Below are 12,762 nucleotides of genomic sequence, written 5' to 3'. Positions count from 1 at the left end.
GAGTTACGTCGATTTTGAAAATGTTATTAAAAATCGAGGTACATTTTTGTTTATTGTTCAATCGAGATGAAATCACTTTTATTGAGTGTTTTATAGGCAATTAAGCTGAATTCGGTCAAAAATTTATCCAGAAAAAAATGCATTCAAAAAAGTTCCGAAAAAATCGCATGTTTTTCTTCTTCAAGATACAAAATCTGTGACAACGATTTCTTATTGAAAAATTTAATTTTAACAGTTTTTTGATTGAATATCGTTATATTTGCTTGAATTAAAGAAAAAAGTATAAAAATAATGGTTTCAGTGGTTATATTTGAAAATAGTGAAGAAATACTCAAAATATGCTTCGTTGGCGGTGAAACGTCGATTTTTAAAATGTTATTAAAAATCGAGGTACATTTTTAATTATTATTCAATCGAGATGAAATCACTTTTAATGAGTGTTTTATAGGGAATAAAGCTGAATTCGTTCAAACATTTCTCCAGAAAAAAATGCATTTAAAAGTGTACCGAAAAAATCGCATGTTTTTTTTCTTCAAGATACAAAATCCGTGACAACGATTTCTTATTTAAAATTGAATTTTAACAGTTTGTTGAATGAATATCGTTACATTTGCTTGAATTAACGCAAAAATTACAAAAATAATGGTTTCAGTGGTTATATTTGAAAATAGTGAACAAATACTCAAAATGTTTTTCTTAGGCCGAGTTACGTCGATTTTGAAAATGTTATTAAAAATCGAGGTACATTTTTATTTATTGTTCAATCGAGATGAAATCACTTTTAATGAGTGTTTTATAGGGAATTAAGCTGAATTCGGTCAAAAATTTCTCCAGAAAAAAATGCATTCAAAAAAGTACCGAAAAAATCGCATGTTTTTCTTCTTCAAGATACAAAATCCGTGACAACGATTTCATATTGAAAAATTGAATTTTAACAGTTTTTTGATTGAATATCGTTACATTTGCTTGAATTAAAGCAAAAAGTATAAAAATAATGGGTTCAGTGAACATATTTGAAAATAGTGAAGAAATACTCAAAGTATGCATCTTTGGCCGTGAAACGTCGATTTTGAAAATGTTATTAAAAATCGAGGTAAATTTTTAATTATTGTTCAATCGAGATGAAATCACTTTCAATGAGTGTTTTATAGGGAATTAACCTGAATTCGGTCAAAAAGTTCTCCAGAAAAAAATGAATTCAAAAAAGTACCGAAAAAATCGCATGTTTTTCTTCTTCAAGATACAAAATCCGTGACAACGATTTCTTATTGAAAATTGAATTTTAACAGTTTTTTGAATGAATATCGTTACATTGCTTGAATTAAAGCAAAAAGTATAAAAATAATGGTTTCAATGAATATATTTGAAAATAGTGAAGAAATACTCAAAGTATGCTTCTTTGGCCGTGAAACGTCGATTTTGAAAATGTTATTAAAAATCGAGGTAAATTTTTAATTATTGTTCAATCGAGATGAAATCACTTTCAATGAGTGTTTTATAGGGAATTAAGCTGAATTCGGTCAAAAATTTCTCCAGAAAAAAATGCATTCAAAAAAGTACCGAAAAAATCGCATGTTTTTCTTCTTCAAGATACAAAATCAGTGACAACGATTTCTTATTGAAAAATTGAATTTTAACAGTTTTTTGAATGAATATCGTTACATTTGCTTGAATTAAAGCAAAAAGTATCAAAATAATGGTTTCAGTGGATATATTTGAAAATAGTGAAGAAATACTCAAAATATGCTTCTTTGGCCGTGAAACGTCGATTTTGAAAATGTTATTAAAAATCGAGGTACATTTTTATTTATTGTTCAATCGAGATGAAATCACTTTTAATGAGTGTTTTATAGGGAATTAAGCTGAATTCGGTCAAAAATTTCTCCTGAAAAAAATGCATTCAAAAAAGTACCGAAAAAATCGCATGTTTTTCTTCTTCAAGATACAAAACCCGTGACAACGATTTCATATTGAAAAATTTAATTTTAACAGTTTTTTGATTGAATATCGTTACATTTGCTTGAATTAAAGCAAAAAGTATAAAAATAATGGTTTCAGTGAACATATTTGAAAATAGTGAAGAAATACTCAAAGTATGCATCTTTGGCCGTGAAACGTCGATTTTGAAAATGTTATTAAAAATCGAGGTAAATTTTTAATTATTGTTCAATCGAGATGAAATCACTTTCAATGAGTGTTTTATAGGGAATTAAGCTGAATTCGGTCAAAAAGTTCTCCAGAAAAAAATGAATTCAAAAAAGTACCGAAAAAATCGCATGTTTTTCTTCTTCAAGATACAAAATCCGTGACAACGATTTCATATTGAAAAATTTAATTTTAACAGTTTTTTGATTGAATATCGTTACATTTGCTTGAAGTAAAACAAAAAGTATAAAAATAATGGTTTCAGTGAACATATTTGAAAATAGTGAAGAAATACTCAAAGTATGCATCTTTGGCCGTGAAACGTCGATTTTGAAAATGTTATTAAAAATCGAGGTAAATTTTTAATTATTGTTCAATCGAGATGAAATCACTTTCAATGAGTGTTTTATAGGGAATTAAGCTGAATTCGGTCAAAAAGTTCTCCAGAAAAAAATGAATTCAAAAAAGTACCGAAAAAATCGCATGTTTTTCTTCTTCAAGATACAAAATCCGTGACAACGATTTCTTATTTAAAATTGAATTTTAACTGTTTGTTGAATGAATATCGTCACATTTGCTTGAATTAACGCAAAAATTACAAAAATAATGGTTTCATTGGTTATATTTGAAAACAGTGAACAAATACTCAAAATGTTTTTCTTAGGTCGAGTTACGTCGATTTTGAAAATGTTATTAAAAATCGAGGTACATTTTTGTTTATTGTTCAATCGAGATGAAATCACTTTTATTGAGTGTTTTATAGGCAATTAAGCTGAATTCGGTCAAAAATTTATCCAGAAAAAAATGCATTCAAAAAAGTTCCGAAAAAATCGCATGTTTTTCTTCTTCAAGATACAAAATCTGTGACAACGATTTCTTATTGAAAAATTTAATTTTAACAGTTTTTTGATTGAATATCGTTATATTTGCTTGAATTAAAGAAAAAAGTATAAAAATAATGGTTTCAGTGGTTATATTTGAAAATAGTGAAGAAATACTCAAAATATGCTTCGTTGGCGGTGAAACGTCGATTTTTAAAATGTTATTAAAAATCGAGGTACATTTTTAATTATTATTCAATCGAGATGAAATCACTTTTAATGAGTGTTTTATAGGGAATAAAGCTGAATTCGTTCAAACATTTCTCCAGAAAAAAATGCATTTAAAAGTGTACCGAAAAAATCGCATGTTTTTTTTCTTCAAGATACAAAATCCGTGACAACGATTTCTTATTTAAAATTGAATTTTAACAGTTTGTTGAATGAATATCGTTACATTTGCTTGAATTAACGCAAAAATTACAAAAATAATGGTTTCAGTGGTTATATTTGAAAATAGTGAACAAATACTCAAAATGTTTTTCTTAGGCCGAGTTACGTCGATTTTGAAAATGTTATTAAAAATCGAGGTACATTTTTATTTATTGTTCAATCGAGATGAAATCACTTTTAATGAGTGTTTTATAGGGAATTAAGCTGAATTCGGTCAAAAATTTCTCCAGAAAAAAATGCATTCAAAAAAGTACCGAAAAAATCGCATGTTTTTCTTCTTCAAGATACAAAATCCGTGACAACGATTTCATATTGAAAAATTGAATTTTAACAGTTTTTTGATTGAATATCGTTACATTTGCTTGAATTAAAGCAAAAAGTATAAAAATAATGGTTTCAGTGTGGATAAACTTTGGGTTTTTACGTTACATTAGAGATCCCACAACACCGCTCCCGGGTGGGCTCGAACCACCAACCTTTCGGTTAACAGCCGAACGCGCTAACCATTGCGCAACGGAAGCCCAAATATTAAATGGTCGTCAGGTATTGTGGAAAAACTCTGACATTTTACGTAACATCTGAGACGTCACAACACTTCTCCCGGATGGGCTCGAACCACCAACCTATTGGTTAACAGCCGAACGCGCTAACCAGTGAGCCACAGTAGCTCAGAAATTAAATGGTTGTTAGGTATTGTGGATAAACTCTGACATTTTACGTTACATCTGAGACGTCACAACACCGCTCCCGGGAGGGCCCGAACCACCAACCTATTGGTTAACAGCCGAACGCTCTAACCATTGAGCCACGGAAGCCCAAAAATTAAATGTTCGTCAGGTATTGTGGAAAAACTCTGACATTTTACGTTACATCTGAGACGTCACAACACCGCTCCCGGGAGGGCCCGAACCACCAACCTATTGGTTAACAGCCGAACGCGCTAACCAGTGAGCCACAGAAGCTCAGAAATTAAATGGTTGTTAGGTATTGTGGATAAACTCTGACATTTTACGTTACATCTGAGACGTCACAACACCGCTCCCGGGAGGGCCCGAACCACCAACCTATTGGTTAACAGCCGAACGCGCTAACCATTGCGCCAAGGAAGCCCAAAAATTAAATGTTCGTCAGGTATTGTGGAAAAACTCTGACATTTTACGTTACATCTGAGACGTCACAACACTTCTCCCGGATGGGATCGAAGCACCAACCTATTGGTTAACAGCCGAACGCGCTAACCAGTGAGCCACAGAAGCTCAGAAATTAAATGGTTGTTAGGTATTGTGGATAAACTCTGACATTTTACGTTACATCTGAGACGTCACAACACCGCTCCCGGGAGGGCCCGAACCACCAACCTATTGGTTAACAGCCGAACGCTCTAACCATTGAGCCACGGAAGCCCAAAAATTAAATGTTCGTCAGGTATTGTGGAAAAACTCTGACATTTTACGTTACATCTGAGACGTCACAACACCGCTCCCGGGAGGGCCCGAAACACCAACCTATTGGTTAACAGCCGAACGCTCTAACCATTGAGCCACGGAAGCCCAAAAATTAAATGTTCGTCAGGTATTGTAGAAAAACTCTGACATTTTACGTTACATCTGAGACGTCACAACACCGCTCCCGGGAGGGCCCGAACCACCAACCTATTGGTTAACAGCCGAACGCTCTAACCATTGAGCCACGGAAGCCCAAAAATTAAATGTTCGTCAGGTATTGTGGAAAAACTCTGACATTTTACGTTACATCTGAGACGTCCCAACACTTCTCCCGGATGGGCTCGAACCACCAACCTATTGGTTAACAGCCGAACGCGCTAACCAGTGAGCCACAGAAGCTCAGAAATTAAATGGTTGTTAGGTATTGTGGATAAGTTATGACTTTTTACGTTACATCTGAGACCCTACAACACCTCTCCCAGGTGGGCTCGAACCACCAACCTTTCGGTCAACAGCCGAACGCGCTAACCATAGCGCAACGGAAGCCCAAATATTAAATGGTCGTCCGGTATTGAGGTAAAACTTTGACTTTTTACTTCACATCTGAGACCTCACAGCACCGCTCCCGGATGGGCTCGAACCACCAACCTTTCGGTTAACAGCCGAACGAGCTAACCATTGCGCCACGGACGCCCAAAAATTAAATGGTCGTCAGGTATTGTGGAAAAACTTTGGCTATTTACGTTACATTTGAGAACCCAAAACACTGCTCCCGGGTGGGCTCGAACCACCAACCTATTGGTTAACAGCCGAACGCGCTAACAATTGAGCCACGGAAGCTCAGAAAATAAATGGTTATCACGTATTATGGAAAAAGTTTGACTGTTCACGCTACATCTGAGACCTCACAACACCGCTCCCGGATGGGCTCGAACCACCAACCTTTCGATTAACAGCCGAACGCGCTAACCATTGAGCCACGGAAGCCCAAAAATTAAATGTTCGTCAGGTATTGTGGAAAAACTCTGACATTTTACGTTACATCTGAGACGTCCCAACACTTCTCCCGGATGGGCTCGAACCACCAACCTATTGGTTAACAGCCGAACGCGCTAACCAGTGAGCCACAGAAGCTCAGAAATTAAATGGTTGTTAGGTATTGTGGATAAGTTATGACTTTTTACGTTACATCTGAGACCCTACAACACCTCTCCCAGGTGGGCTCGAACCACCAACCTTTCGGTCAACAGCCGAACGCGCTAACCATAGCGCAACGGAAGCCCAAATATTAAATGGTCGTCCGGTATTGAGGTAAAACTTTGACTTTTTACTTCACATCTGAGACCTCACAGCACCGCTCCCGGATGGGCTCGAACCACCAACCTTTCGGTTAACAGCCGAACGAGCTAACCATTGCGCCACGGACGCCCAAAAATTAAATGGTCGTCAGGTATTGTGGAAAAACTTTGGCTATTTACGTTACATTTGAGAACCCAAAACACTGCTCCCGGGTGGGCTCGAACCACCAACCTATTGGTTAACAGCCGAACGCGCTAACAATTGAGCCACGGAAGCTCAGAAAATAAATGGTTATCACGTATTATGGAAAAAGTTTGACTGTTCACGCTACATCTGAGACCTCACAACACCGCTCCCGGATGGGCTCGAACCACCAACCTTTCGATTAACAGCCGAACGCGCTAACCATTGAGCCACGGAAGCCCAAAAATTAAATGTTCGTCAGGTATTGTGGAAAAACTCTGACATTTTACGTTACATCTGAGACGTCACAACACCTCTCCCGGATGGGCTCGAACCACCAACCTATTGGTTAACAGCCGAACGCGCTAACCATTGCACCACTGAAGCCCAAAAATTAAATTTTCGTCAGGTATTGAGGTAAAACTTTGACTTTTTACTTCACATCTGAGACCTCACAACACCGCTCCCGGATGGGCTCGAACCACCAACCTTTCGGTTAACAGCCGAACGCGCTAACCATTCGCCACGGACGCCCAAAAATTAAATGGTCGTCAGGTATTGTGGAAAAACTTTGGCTATTTACGTTACATTTGAGATCCAAAAACACCGCTCCCGGGTGGGCTCGAACCACCAACCTTTCGGTTAACAGCTGAACGCGCTGACCATTGCGCCACTGAAGCCCAAAAATAAAATTTTCGTCAGGTATTGAGGTAAAACTTTGACTTTTTACTTCACATCTGAGACCACACAACACCGCTCCCGGATGGGCTCGAACCACCAACCTTTCGGTTAACAGCCGAACGCGCTAACCATTGCGCCACGGACGCCCAAAAATTAAATGGTCGTCAGGTATTGTGGGAAAATTTGGGTTTTTACGTTACATTAGAGATCCCACAACACCGCTCCCGGGTGGGCTCGAACCACCAACCTTTCGGTTAACAGCCGAACGCGCTAACCATAGCGCAACGGAAGCCCAAATATTAAATGGTCGTCAGGTATTGAGGTAAAACTTCGACTTTTTACTTCACATCTGAGACTTCACAGCACCGCTCCCGGATGGGCTCGAACCACCAACCTTTCGGTTAACAGCCGGACGCGCTAACCATTGCGCCACGGACGCCCAAAAATTAAATGGTCGTCAGGTATTGTGGAAAAACTTTGGCTATTTACGTTACATTTGAGATCCCAAAACACCGCTCCCGGGTGGGCTCGAACCACCAACCTATTGGTTAACAGCTGAACGCGCTGAAAATTGCGCCACTGAAGCCCAAAAATTAAATTTTCGTCAGGTATTGAGGTAAAACTTTGACTTTTTACTTCACATCTGAGACCACACAACACCGCTCCCGGATGGGCTCGAACCACCAACCTTTCGATTAACAGCTGAACGCGCTAACCATTGCGCCACGGAAGCCCAAAAATTAAATGCTCGTCAGGTATTGTGGAAAAACCCTGACATTTTACGTTACATCTGAGACGTCACAACACCGCTCCCGGGAGGACTCGAACCACCAACCTATTGGTTAACAGCCGAACGCTCTAACCATTGAGCCACGGAAGCCCAAAAATTAAATGCTCGTCAGGTATTGTGGAAAAACTCTGACATTTTACGTTACATCTGAGACGTCACAACACTTCTCCCGGATGGGCTCGAACCACCAACCTATTGGTTAACAGCCGAACGCGCTAACCAGTGAGCCACAGAAGCTCAGAAATTAAATGGTTGTTAGGTATTGTGGATAAGGTAAGACTTTTTACGTTACATCTGAGACCCTGCAGCACCTCTCCAAGGTGGGCTCGAACCACCAACCTTTCGGTCAACAGCCGAACGCGCTAACCATTGCGCCAAGGAAGCCCAAAAATTAAATGGTAGTCAGGTTTTGTGGAAAAACTTTGGCTTTCTACGTTACATTTGAGATCCCACAACACCGCTCCCGGGTGGGCTCGAACCACCAACCTTTCGATTAATAGCTGGACGCGCTAATTATTGCGCCACGGAAGCCCAAAAATTAAATGTTCGTCAGGTATTGTGGAAAAACTCTGACATTTTACGTAACATTTGACACGTCACAACACGGCTCCCGGATGGGCTCGAACCACCAACCTTTCGGTTAACAGCCGAACGCGCTAACCATTGCGCCACGGACGCCCAAAAATTAAATGGTCGTCAGGTATTGTGGAAGAACTTTGGCTTTTTACGTTACATCAGAGATCCAACAAAAACGCTGCCGGGTGGGCTCGAACCACCAAACTTTCGGTTAACAGCCGAACGCGCTAACCATTGCGCAACGGAAGCCCAAATATTAAAAGGTCGTCAGATATTGTGGAAAATCCTTGACTTTTTACGTCACATTTGCGACCTCACAACACCGCTCCCGGGAGGGCTCAAACCACCAGTCTTTTGAATAACAGCTGAACGCGCTAACCATTGCGCCAAGGAAGCCCAAAATTTAAATGGTCGTCAGGTGCTGTGGAAAAACTTTGGCTTTCTACGTTACATTTGAGATCCCACAACACCGCTCCCGGATGGGCTCGAACCACCAACCTATTGGTTATCAGCCGAACGCGCTAACCATTGAGCCACGGAAGCTCAGTAATTAATTGGTTGTCAGGTATTGTGGAGAAACTCTGACTTTTTACATTATATCTGAGACCCCACAAAACGCTCCCGGAGGGGCTCGAACCACCAACCTTTTGAATAACAGCTGAGCACACTAACCATTGCGCCACGGAAGCCCAAATATTAATTGGTCGTCAGGTATTGTGGAAAAACCTCGACTTTTTACGTCACATCTGAGACATCACAACACCACTCCCGGGTACGCTCGAACCACCAACCTTTCGGTTAACAGCCGAACGCGCTAACCATAGCGCAACGGAAGCCCAAATATTAAATGGTCGTCAGGTATTGAGGTAAAACTTTGGCTATTTACGTTACATTTGAGATCCCAAAACACCGCTCCCGGGTGGGCTCGAACCACCAACCTATTGGTTAACAGCTGAACGCGCTGAACATTGCGCCACTGAAGCCCAAAAATTAAATTTTCGTCAGGTATTGAGGTAAAACTTTGACTTTTTACTTCACATCTGAGACCACACAACACCGCTCCCGGATGGGCTCGAACCACCAACCTTTCGATTAACAGCTGAACGCGATAACCATTGCCCCACGGAAGCCCAAAAATTAAATGCTCGTCAGGTATTGTGGAAAAACCCTGACATTTTACGTTACATCTGAGACGTCACAACACCGCTCCCGGGAGGACTCGAACCACCAACCTATTGGTTAACAGCCGAACGCTCTAACCATTGAGCCACGGAAGCCCAAAAATTAAATGCTCGTCAGGTATTGTGGAAAAACTCTGACATTTTACGTTACATCTGAGACGTCACAACACTTCTCCCGGATGGGCTCGAACCACCAACCTATTGGTTAACAGCCGAACGCGCTAACCAGTGAGCCACAGAAGCTCAGAAATTAAATGGTTGTTAGGTATTGTGGATAAGGTAAGACTTTTTACGTTACATCTGAGACCCTACAGCACCTCTCCAAGGTGGGCTCGAACCACCAACCTTTCGGTCAACAGCCGAACGCGCTAACCATTGCGCCAAGGAAGCCCAAAAATTAAATGGTAGTCAGGTTTTGTGGAAAAACTTTGGCTTTCTACGTTACATTTGAGATCCCACAACACCGCTCCCGGGTGGGCTCGAACCACCAACCTTTTGAATAACAGCTGAGCGCACTAACCATTGCGCCACGTAAGCCCAAATATTAAATGGTCGTCAGGTATTGTGGAAAAACTATGACATTTTACGTTACATCTGAGACCTCACAACACCGCTTTCGGGTGGGCTCGAACCACCAACCTTTCTGTTAACAGCCGAACGCGCTAACCATTGCGCCACGGAAGCCCAAATATTAAATGGTCGTCAGGTATTGTGGAAAAACCGCGACTTTTTACGTCACATCTGAGACATCACAACACCGCTCCCGGGTACGCTCGAACCACCAACCTTTTGAATAACAGTTGAGCGCGCTAACCATTGCGCCACGGAAGCCCAAAAATTAAATGTTCGTCAGGTATTGTGGAAAAACTTTGGTTTTTACGTTACATTTGAGATCCCACAACACCGGTCCCGGGTGGGCTCGAACCACCAACCTATTGGTTAACAGCCGAACGCGCTAACAATTAAGCCACGGAAGCTCAGAAATTAAATGGTTATCACGTATTGTGGAAAAGTTTTGAATTTTTATGCTACATCTGAGACCCCACAACACCGCTCCCGGGTGGGCTCGAACCACCAACCTATTGGTTAACAGCCGAACGCGCTAACCATTGAGCCACGGAAGCTCAGGAATTAAATGGTTGTCCCGTATTGTGGAAAAGTTTTGACTTTTTACGCTACATCTGAGACCCCACAACACCTCTCCCGGTTGGGCTCGAACCACCCACCTTTCGGTTAACTGCTGAACGCACTAACCATTGCGCCACGGAAGCCCAAAAATTAAATGTTCGTCAGTTATTGTGGAAAAACTCTGACATTTTACGTTACATCTGAGACCTCACAGCACCGCTCCCGGGAGGGCTCAAACCACCACTCTTTTGAATAACAGCTGAACGCGCTAACCATTGCGCCACGGAAGCCCAAAAATTGAATGGTCGTCAGGTATTGTGGAAAAACCTTGACTTTTTACGCCACATCTGAGACCTCACAACACCGATTTCGGGTGGGCTCGAACCACCAACTTACTGGTTAATAGCCGAACGCGCTAACCATTGAGCCACGGAAGTTCAGAAATTATATGGTTGTCTCGTATTGTGGAAAAACTCTGACTTTTTACGTCACATCTGAGACCTCACAACACCGCTCCCGGGAGAGCTTAAACCACCAGCTTTTGAATAACAGCTGAACGCGCTAACCATTGCGCCACGGAAGCCCAAATATTAAACGGTCGTCAGGTATTGTGGAAAACTCTTGACTTTTACGTCACATCTGAGACCTCACAACACCGCTCCCGGATGGGCTCGAACCACCAACCTTTCGGTTAACAGCCGAACGCGCCAAACATTGAGCCACGGAAGCTCAGTAATTAAATGGTTGTCAGGTATTGTGGAGAAACCTTGACTTTTTACGTTACATTTGAGATCCCACAACACCGGTCCCGGGTGGGCTCGAACCACCAACCTATTGGTTAACAGCCGAACGCGCTAACAATTAAGCCACGGAAGCTCAGAAATTAAATGGTTATCACGTATTGTGGAAAAGTTTTGAATTTTTATGCTACATCTGAGACCCCACAACACCGCTCCCGGGTGGGCTCGAACCACCAACCTATTGGTTAACAGCCGAACGCGCTAACCATTGAGCCACGGAAGCTCAGGAATTAAATGGTTGTCCCGTATTGTGGAAAAGTTTTGACTTTTTACGCTACATCTGAGACCCCACAACACCTCTCCCGGTTGGGCTCGAACCACCCACCTTTCGGTTAACTGCTGAACGCACTAACCATTGCGCCACGGAAGCCCAAAAATTAAATGTTCGTCAGTTATTGTGGAAAAACTCTGACATTTTACGTTACATCTGAGACCTCACAGCACCGCTCCCGGGAGGGCTCAAACCACCACTCTTTTGAATAACAGCTGAACGCGCTAACCATTGCGCCACGGAAGCCCAAAAATTGAATGGTCGTCAGGTATTGTGGAAAAACCTTGACTTTTTACGCCACATCTGAGACCTCACAACACCGATTTCGGGTGGGCTCGAACCACCAACTTACTGGTTAATAGCCGAACGCGCTAACCATTGAGCCACGGAAGTTCAGAAATTATATGGTTGTCTCGTATTGTGGAAAAACTCTGACTTTTTACGTCACATCTGAGACCTCACAACACCGCTCCCGGGAGAGCTTAAACCACCAGCTTTTGAATAACAGCTGAACGCGCTAACCATTGCGCCACGGAAGCCCAAATATTAAACGGTCGTCAGGTATTGTGGAAAACTCTTGACTTTTACGTCACATCTGAGACCTCACAACACCGCTCCCGGATGGGCTCGAACCACCAACCTTTCGGTTAACAGCCGAACGCGCCAAACATTGAGCCACGGAAGCTCAGTAATTAAATGGTTGTCAGGTATTGTGGAGAAACCTTGACTTTTTACGCCACATCTGAGACCTCACAACACCGGTTTCGGGTGGGCTCGAACCACCAACTTACTGGTTAACAGCCGAACGCGCTAACCATTGAGCCACGGAAGTTCAGAAATTATATGGTTGTCTCGTATTGTGGAAAAACTCTGACTTTTTACGTTACATCTGAGACCCCACAAAACGCTCCCGGAGGGGCTCGAACCACCAACCTTTTGAATAACAGCTGAGCGCACTAACCATTGCGCCACGGAAGCCCAAAAATTAAATG

General features: G+C 41.5%; 1 non-coding gene across 1 annotated transcript; it reads right to left on the bottom strand.

The window, feature by feature from the left end:
- Window positions 1-8,860: 8,860 nt before the first annotated feature.
- Window positions 8,861-8,933, bottom strand: TRNAI-GAU (transfer RNA isoleucine (anticodon GAU)). Its single transcript has one exon. It is a non-coding gene; the product is annotated as a tRNA-Ile (tRNA).
- Window positions 8,934-12,762: the final 3,829 nt, after the last annotated feature.

The sequence above is a fragment of the Phalangium opilio genome, unplaced genomic scaffold (genome assembly GCF_054372755.1).
Source record: "Phalangium opilio isolate 3A_F unplaced genomic scaffold, DU_Popi_V2 ptg000390l_1, whole genome shotgun sequence".
Lineage (NCBI taxonomy): Eukaryota > Metazoa > Arthropoda > Arachnida > Opiliones > Phalangiidae > Phalangium > Phalangium opilio.
The sequence above is the reverse complement of the archived record's forward strand: the minus strand, read 5'-3'. Positions and strand labels throughout refer to the sequence as shown.